The 8,713-nt window shown below is 47.8% G+C and overlaps 1 protein-coding gene across 2 annotated transcripts in view; it reads right to left on the bottom strand.

Annotated features, from left to right (window-relative positions):
* The window catches only part of PEX14 (peroxisomal biogenesis factor 14), a 138,542-nt gene that overhangs the window by 66,673 nt on the left and 63,156 nt on the right, over positions 1 to 8,713 (bottom strand). The window lies entirely within an intron of this gene.

Raw genomic sequence — 8,713 nt, 5'->3', positions numbered from 1 at the left:
TTCTCCTCTTACGTACTCTTTAAGTCAAAAACTTGCCCTTTTGCCCCAGACTTTACAGTGTTTGTAGGAAGGGCTGTGGTGGTGCTGGCAAGGGCAGCAGCTCTACTGGCCCCCAGCCCTTCCGCCTCCCTCTCCGAGGCGGTGGCTCTGTTTCACACAGAGAGCAACACTTCTGGAGTCTAGTCACTGATCTACTGGCCAAGTGACTTTGGAAATCATGTCACTGTCTTTCAGCTTTTCCGCCTGAAAAAAATGGAAATAATGTCTAATACCAAGTTGTTACGAGCATGTCAAGCATTTTTGGTCGAAGAATACATATTGGCTAGCATAGGTTAAAAGTCTAGGGATTGTTATTATTTCTTTCATATTCCTATGCCTTTAGTTTCTAAACTGATGCTTTGAAGAGAAACATTTCACTTCCCTGAGCACATGTATTTGGTTAATCCTGTTCTGGGGGGCCCAGTCAAAATAAGAACAAAGTCATATAACACTGGAAAGAGAAAATGCTATTTCCACATAATGTGTTACTAAGAAAACCAGTAAGAACAATTAGGACTACTAAAAAGAATACAGTAAGATCATTTTTAAAGCATAAAAATCCATACCTTTCCTAAATATTGGCAAAGATTAGAAAATATAAAAAAATTAAGGCCCTGTAAGTGTTAATGCAAGAACAGTGTCAAACTTCTCCCTGATATAAGGAAGTGGAGATGCAACGTGAGGGGTTTGGGGGGTAGGAAAAGAATAAATGAAACAAGATGGGATCGGGAGGGAGACAAACCATAAAAGACTTTTAATCTCACAAAACAAACTGAGGGTTGCGGTGGGGGGCGGGCGGGGAGGGTGGGGGGGTTATAGACATTGGGGAGGGTATGTGCTATGGTGAGTGCTGGGAAGTATGTAAACCTGGCGATTCACAGACCTCTACCCCTAATAATACATTATATGTTTATAAAAAAATTTTTTTAAATGATTAAAAAAAAAAAAGGAACAGTGTCAAACTTCATCAGCAAGGACCGTAGTTTACTTGAAAAATACACCACCTTCATGAGTGGAAAACTGTGTATCGCTAAGATGCCAATTCTCCCCAAAGCAATTTCTACATTGGATGTAATTCCAAATTCCAAAAGGATTTTTATTTTTGATTGGCAGGGGGAGGGGTGGGATCAAGGGAGGAGAGGAGGAAACCTGAAGCAGTGCCTTGAACATGAGCTTAGAAGTACACAAGGGCCAAGGGGCGCCTGGGGGACTCAGTCGGTTCAGCCTCTGCCTTCAGCTCAGGTCGTGATCCCAGGATGCTGGGGTTGAGTCCCATGTCAGGCTCTTTGCTCAGCGGGGAGCCTGCTTCTCCCCCTCCCGCCACCTACCGCCTACCCTGCTTGTGCCCTCTCTCTCTGTCAAATAAATTTTTAAAAATCTTAAAAAAAAAAAAAAAAGTAGTACACAAGGGCCAGAAAAGCCAGGAATATTCTTCCAAAGTACAAAGGGAGAGTACAACTTACACTACATGGATAAAAAAATGTAACAAGGGGTGCCTGGGTGGCTCAGCCGGTTAAGCCTCTGCCTTCGGCTCAGGTCATGATCTCAGGGTCCTAGGATCGAGCCCCACATCAGGCTCTCTGCTCAGCGGGGAGCCTGCTTCTCCCTCTCTCTGCCTACTTGTGATTTCTGTCAAATAAATAAATAAAATCTAAAAAAAAAAAAAAAGTAACAAGTCTACAACAATCAAGATACAACAAGCAATACGTATATCCGAGAACAAGAACAGATCATCCTTGACCGCACATCAGCATACTTAAGAGTTTCCTATATGAGAACAGTGACGTGACATGAGCGGGGGGAAATGGTGCTGGAACAATCGAGTTGGTCACTAGGAAGAAAGAAAGTTCTCTCTCCTATGGCTCTACTAACAACAAATCAAATTCTATACAAGAAAACTAAATGCATAAAGAAGAGAAACAGGTGAGTATTTCTATGCTGTTGAGGTGTGTGTGTACCTGGGCAGCGGCTTCTACACTTGCCCAGAAGACTCAGTGATGACGACACAGCTGAGTTCACCGAGCTCATGCGCGGCTCACACGCACCAGGGGCAGCTGCCGACATGGGAGCCGGCACAGGCTGTCAAAGCACAGGCCAGCAATGTGCAAGGAGACGAAGACAAGCCCATCTCCCTACCCCAGAGTTCCACTCTAAGGTCTTTACTCTAAAAAGGTAATCACAAAAGGAAGAAAATGCCTATTTCTTAAGAATATTAAAGAAGGGTTGCTATAGTGGCAACAAGCAGAAATCACCTAGATGTCCACCTAGGGGACCGGCTAAAGCCAGCGACGGCACAGACTCTCAGCAGATACCAGGCAGCAATGACAACGAATGGCAGGGATCTGTAGTCGTGAACACGAACACAGCGTCACGTGGGGGATCAGGGGAAGGCTGGGAGGAGAAGCAAAATCCAGGTGGTTTTCTCAGTGCCTCTAAGGTGGGACCCAGCAGTTTCAACAGAAGCCAAAAGGCAGAGAAGCTCTAAGCTCAGCTTCTTGATCTGTGGCACACCCCCCTACCTTGGACCCAAGTCACAGATTCTTCCAGGTGCCTCAGTCTCTCAGCCTATAAAATGGAAATTTAAAAATGTCACTGCCCTTATGATCCCTCTACAGTCCCCAGGGTGCTCTGAGGATTAATTAGCTAGTATTTGTGAAGGGAGTTGCTGTACTGAGTTACTACAGAAAATTTTCCATTAGGTTCATCAGCTCTTGAAAGTTCTTATGCAAAACTGAATAAGTTTTGATGAAATGCCCCAAAGACAAGCAAGAGTGATAATAATGAAGCAGGAGAAGAAGAACCCGGCAACCCTGTCCCCTCCTCCTCCACGGCAGGCAGCGCGGCCGCCCGAGTTTCATCAGCTCTCCCCCAGGATGAGGTCAGCACACACAGACTGCCTTGGGCCCTCCAAGGGGACGATTATCACACTGTAACCAGAGTCCCCAGGGCTCCTTATTAGTATAATAGAAACCCTTCGTACTCTCATAGAGACCGGCAGGGACTGTGAGCCTAAAAGGAACACAGCATCTCGGCACCCCCACCCCAAGTCACTGAAGAGCTCATGCCCTAATGAGGGGCACGGGGACAGATGTGCACGGCTCCCCTTTGCTATGTGTCAGCCTATCCTGTGGAATTCTGACTGCAGCTGCCAATCTCGGGGACTAACCCGGGAGAAACAGAGCAGCTTGCAGAGGCCAGAGCGTTAACAGTAGCACGAAGTGCAGCCAGGGGCACGGAGAGACAAAGGTCACGCCACTGACGGGGCAGATCGGACCCACGGCTAATCCCCGTCATGCACAGAGACCCCAGCGCTGCATCACGGCGTAGGACAAGCCCTGCCAGCAGCCGGGAACACTGGCAGAGGAGGCCGTACGGAGAGGGCGGCCCGTCTCCCTCTGGCCCCGCACTCACTGAATGTCCGGCCTGGCCTGCGAGTGCCAGCCCTGTCAGTCGGAATGCTTTGCCCTGACAGGCTGTGCCATGCACATTCTTTAAAATTATTCCGCTTCCTTCCTTCCCTAATTCCTGTCTCTCTTTCTGTCTCACCCGGCCTCCTCTCCAGTCTATTCCTGTGTGTCCCAGAGGGCAGGCGTGAAGCAAGTCCTACGGTTATGATGCAACGCCTGGCCACAGGTGAGACCTGGACTCTTCTGGAAACCTAATGAACGGGCAACAGCAGCTTGTGTTCTTCTTGACAGCACACAGGTGCTGATAAATACTGATCTCCAGGGTATTCTCGGTAAACACAGGCAGCGCGGCCCCTCACCCTCACAGGGGCACATGCGCGCGCGCACACACGCACACGCACACTCACAACCTCCCCGGCTCTGCTCTTGCACCTCAAAAACAAATTATTTAACTATTCTCTTCCCTGAGGATTAGAGCTGTAATTTCAAACCCACAGCTCCCCGGCTTGTCTCTCACACATGCAGAACATTCTGATAGGTTAAATGCTGCCATTTAATTACTATAATGAGAGGTGCTTTTTTTGGGTTTCCTTAAACATTGATTTTTCCCTCTCGTTTTACACTGGAAGTCATCTTTAACATGTTTTTCTCCATAGTTTTCCCCATCCCCCCCCCCCCCCGCCACCATGTGCGCAGGGAAAGAGGAAGGAGAAAGGCTCTTTAGGTCAATGTCTTGAAAAGTTACCAGAGGGCAAAGGATGCCAATACCACACATCCAAACCATGCACTAACAATTTCTTTTCAATATAATGTTTTAAAATCTTAATCTAAAAAAAACCAGAAGAGGCAAAAGCCATCAAAGGAGACTACGACAATGACCATCCCAGACACAAATGGTCAGTGAGAGACCTGACCGGGCTGGGGTAGGGGGAACGCGTGGGGACAGGGAGCCGTCCTGCAGATGACTCTAATGCGGGGACCAGGGGGGTGAATTCTGGAGACGTCCAGCTTTAAAGCTGCCCCAATACAAATACGGAGGCTGTTTTCCATGAAAAGGCTGGACAAAAGCCAACTGAGCAAGATCTCTACAGTGAAGAAACTTGTTCTCACGTATGCATTTTTGAATAAGGTGTGCAACCTACATGATTTCTAAAACTGCAGATCACAGCTGGTTCAGTCGGTTAAGTGGCTGCCGTCAGCTCAGGTCATGATCCCAGGTTCCTGGGATCGAGCCCCATATCGGGCTCTCTGCTCAGCGGGGAACCTGCTTCTCCCTCTCCCTCTGCCTGCCTCTCTGCCTACTTGTGCTCTCTCTGTGTCAAATAAACATATAAATAAATAATTCTTTTTTAATATAAATAAATAAATAAAACTGCAGATCATAACCCACCACCAAAACAAGTGTACTCTGCCCGAGGCATGGGTCGGAAGGGAGCCACAGGGCAGTCTGCGGCCGAGAGTCTGCCCCTGGGGTGGAGCTGGACCAGCACCAGAGGAGATGAGAAAGGAAAATGCTCTTCCCCACTCCCCCTCCAGGGCACCCGCGCTGAGTGAGCTGGGCGACCTCCCAGGGAGTCATCCACCTCTAACAAAACTAACTGGGTCTCTTTCGCTCTCACTCCTGCTGGAGCTGCTGCCTCGGGCTTTCTGTCTGAGCTCCACATGCTTTCTACCCCTCTGACTCATAGATTCGTAAGAGTTAAGGTACCGAGAGGCCATCTGCTACCAGAAAACCATGGTACATGCAGGGTCAGGTCGCTGTCACCATCAGGTCGTACACTGTGCAGGGAGGCCTTGACACTCGTGGAGACCTCAGCAGAGCCTACTGGCCATCATGAGTAGGTTAGTGGAAATACATACAAATATAAAAGGATCAAATAAATAAATAAAATAAACAGCCAAACAGGACAGATGGCGGGGGAGAGAGGAGCTTTCTGGAAGAAGTGTTTCCAGTGGCAGCCCACCATGATCCTGATCCTCTTCTTGGAAGTGAGACCCTCTTCTTGGAAAGGAGAGGCAGGCTTCACCAGGAAGCAGTGACAGCCTTCTCATGGAGAAGCCATTTCCAGGGGTGCCTAGGTGGGTTAAGCCCAGGGGCAGCTCAGTGGGTTAAGCCTCTGCCTCCGGCTCGGGTCATGATCTCAGGGTCCTGGGATTGAGCCCCGCATTGGGTTCTCTGCTCAGCGGGGAGCCTGCTTCCCCCTCTCTCTCTGCCTGCCTCTCTGCCTACTTGTGATCTCTGTCTGTCAAATAAATTTCAAAAATCTAAAAAAAGAGAGAGAGAGAGAGAGAGAAGCCATTTCCAGATAAAATACCACTTGCTTCACAAATGCCATCTTCTCTAGCTTCAGAGAGCTTCCAATGTCAGTGAGACCACTCATCAGCGTCTGCACAGAGAGAATATCTGACAGTCACCACATGGAAGTAATATGAAAGCCAGGAGACCCACACCACGCCACTGGTGTTGACGGTGACACACTGTGGTGCAGCCACCGGTGTAAGCACTCATCACACGGGGACCCTCTCTGGACCTCATGTTGTCTGACTCCCAGACCGGTGCTCTCTCCCCTCTATCTGTTCTCCTCCACCCAGGTCCCCAGGCCAAAACCTTGACAGTGAGCGCAGACGCCTCTCACGCCTGCACTCCTTCCATCACTCAGCCACCAATGCCTGCAGATTCTTCTTCCCTACCGTCCCCAACCCATCCTCTCCAACCCCAGAACAACCGCCCTTGTCCATCCATCATTTCTCACCTGAATTACTGCACCAAACTCCCAACTGCCTACCCGGCCTCCAGAGAGAGCTTTCTCAAACACAAACAGCACAACATTACTCAACATAAAACCTTCAGTGCTTCCCCCACCGTCCACGTAATAAAATCCAAACCCCGAGTTACTATACCTAAGGTCTGACCCCTTTCTACCTCTCCAACTTTCCAGCCTGTTTCCTGAATCTCCAGGCCATTCCTACTGTCAGAGAAAATGACATCCCTGCAGAGATTAAAGTCAGCCACTGCTCCCCAAACCCTAAAGACAACTAATCCTCTTGGGGAGACCTATAAGGTTAACTTCCCCTATAATGATGCCTTTTCTAACCCTTCCACTCTAATCCTCCTGCCCCACCAAAGAACAGGTCACCCCCTCCTCTGGGCCCCTCCACATATACCTATTAGAGCCCTGTAATCTGTTACCACGCATACGACGCATGTTTACACATCATGGAACCTCAGTAGACCACGAATATTAAATCTTATTTTTATATTTTCGGCGCTTAGCACAAATGTTGGCCACAGAGAAAACGGGTCTTTACTAAATTAGAGAATGGATGGATGGGTTTCCTACTGAATCATACTGTCTCTGTGTATGAAACTGGGAACCAGCAATTCGTAAAAAAGACATACATAGACATATAGCTACCTAACAGTCCATATAAAGGAGAAACAAACTCAGAGCTATGATTCTAAGAACCAGAAAATTTAAAAATGCTTGTTTGACCTGAAAATGCTTTATAACTTCCTGACCATGTTTGTTGTCAGACTGACCTGAAAACTAGTTTGCATCCTGGACCCGTCCCTGGCAGGAAAGGAAGCAGAGCTACAGAGAATTAAAGAACTGATCCAGGATTAAACTTTGCGATGAATATTCACCAACGAGTAGCTGAGAACCAACCAGACTGTGTGAACTACTCTCAGCTCATCATGAGATGCTTTTAAACAAATACCTACCATTTCCTCAAACCAAACAGAGCAATTATGGTAAGGCCTTGTTCGCATTCAGCTGTACGCGCGATACACATTAACGGCCCTGGAACCATCTCAAAATAATCTCAAAGCCAGGTCTGTGTCACTGGGGCAAGGCTTCCTAGGGCACCAGACTCCGGTGTTCCGGGTAACGTGATGACATCCGTGCTGACGGAGGTGAGCTCTGCTCCGTGGAGGTTCAGCTCCTGAGAGTGGATCTTAAAGGTGAGGCACAGCGGCTCAGGAGAAAGTCGATTTAATTTGTTTAACATCATAAAGAGGGACATTTCCACATGGACAGCAAGGACATGAATATCATGTGTGTATGGCAGAATTATAAATGCATTTTTGGCGAAATTCAATAAAGCTGATTCTACTGCATAAGGTCAGCAATTTACTATAAAAAATGATATGATTGCAATTTTTAATATAACCCATGTATTTGCTGCAAGATGCTCTAGAAGATTGTGTGATGCAACCATTCGACCTCTCCGCTAGAGCAGAGATCACCCTGTTTACCCTTTACTGTCCTGATAAAAGCCTCCACACAGAACAACAAAGTCAACAGTGTTTCTGAATGCAGCCATCCTCTCAAACCCGAACCTTCCTCTCCTCGAACGCAAGAATAAGCTCTCTAGGCAAGAACCCTAGCAGAAGGCAGCGAGAAAATCCCACGAAATAAAACTAAAATTATATTCAACTCCTATTCCTGATCACAGAAAGGTATGTGAAAAGGCACGCAGGAAATAAACCACCTCTGTGGTCACTCCGGCTTTCCTTGCTAATAACAGAACTCTTCAAGGAGCGCGCCCCAGTCCGCATGAGCAGATGGTGCACTGAAACTCAACCGCTCAGTGATAGCAGACACCTGTTCCTCAGCTTCGGCGGGCTGCCCAAAGCCTTCACACTCACGGGCACTTTTTTTGAGGAACTAATTCGGGTTAGCATGAAGATTAAATGAGTAAACGTATGTGAGAACACTTTTTAAAATGTAAAGCAATCTATATAGGCTAGCGGTGATCCTACAGGCCGGATCAAATCACCTCGGGCTTGCTTATGAGTCACAGTAATTGCATCCCTAGTAGTTTCTACGGTCTCAGCACCAAGTTCTGCAATGACGCGGGTTTTTGTGTCCCCACTGCATGCACTCAGCACAGTGTTCAGCAGACCACACGCTAGGAATGCCTGGCGAACAGGGGTGAATTTGGTCATTGGTGATACGAAACATTACAGACTAACGGATATGAAACTCCAATGGAACTTTTCTTTTCAATGGCTTCTCCAGACGGAAGCTGGTAAGATGTCACTCTTCTTTTTGCTGATGACTACTATGCGTTCTTGGGTCACATCAGACTCCTTTTCTGCCTTGGAGTCTTTGAGATGGCTATTGCTCGGCCCACACTCGTTCTCTGTAGCCCGGTTTCAGCGACCCTCCCGATGCAAACACTCCTGCCCCCACCCTCCCAATACCTTCTATCAGAGCACCTTTGCTTCACTGTGACAATTCTGCACATTTCACACATCTGTC

The sequence above is a fragment of the Mustela nivalis genome (genome assembly GCF_964662115.1).
Source record: "Mustela nivalis genome assembly, chromosome: 10".
Lineage (NCBI taxonomy): Eukaryota > Metazoa > Chordata > Mammalia > Carnivora > Mustelidae > Mustela > Mustela nivalis.
This window is presented reverse-complemented; position numbering and strand designations above follow the sequence as displayed.